Source organism: Cynara cardunculus (assembly GCF_001531365.2).
Source record: "Cynara cardunculus var. scolymus isolate 2C chromosome LG 3, CcrdV1, whole genome shotgun sequence".
In the NCBI taxonomy this organism is placed as follows: Eukaryota; Viridiplantae; Streptophyta; class Magnoliopsida; order Asterales; family Asteraceae; genus Cynara; species Cynara cardunculus.
The window spans coordinates 2,740,798-2,741,115 of NC_037530.1; positions in this window are offsets into that span (position 1 = coordinate 2,740,798).

Genomic DNA, 318 nt, shown 5'->3' on the forward strand with positions numbered 1-318 from the left:
TATAAATATATTTTATTAAACATAAAAAAAAATCTGATGTAACATAAAACAATTTTTTATTAAAAAATTATATCATACAATTTTTCTTACATTATTTATCTGTTACGTCAACAAAAAATACTAATATAACATTAATAATTATTAAAAATCAATTTTTTAGTTAAAATATTTTGTACTCACATCACAAGCCACAACCACCACCATTGAAATTTGTTAGAAAATTCCTAAGAATTTCTTAAGAAATTCGAAGGAAATTGACGTAGTAGAGACCAAAATTAAAGTCTACTTTAAAATTAATGGAGGGCCCCACACCCACCA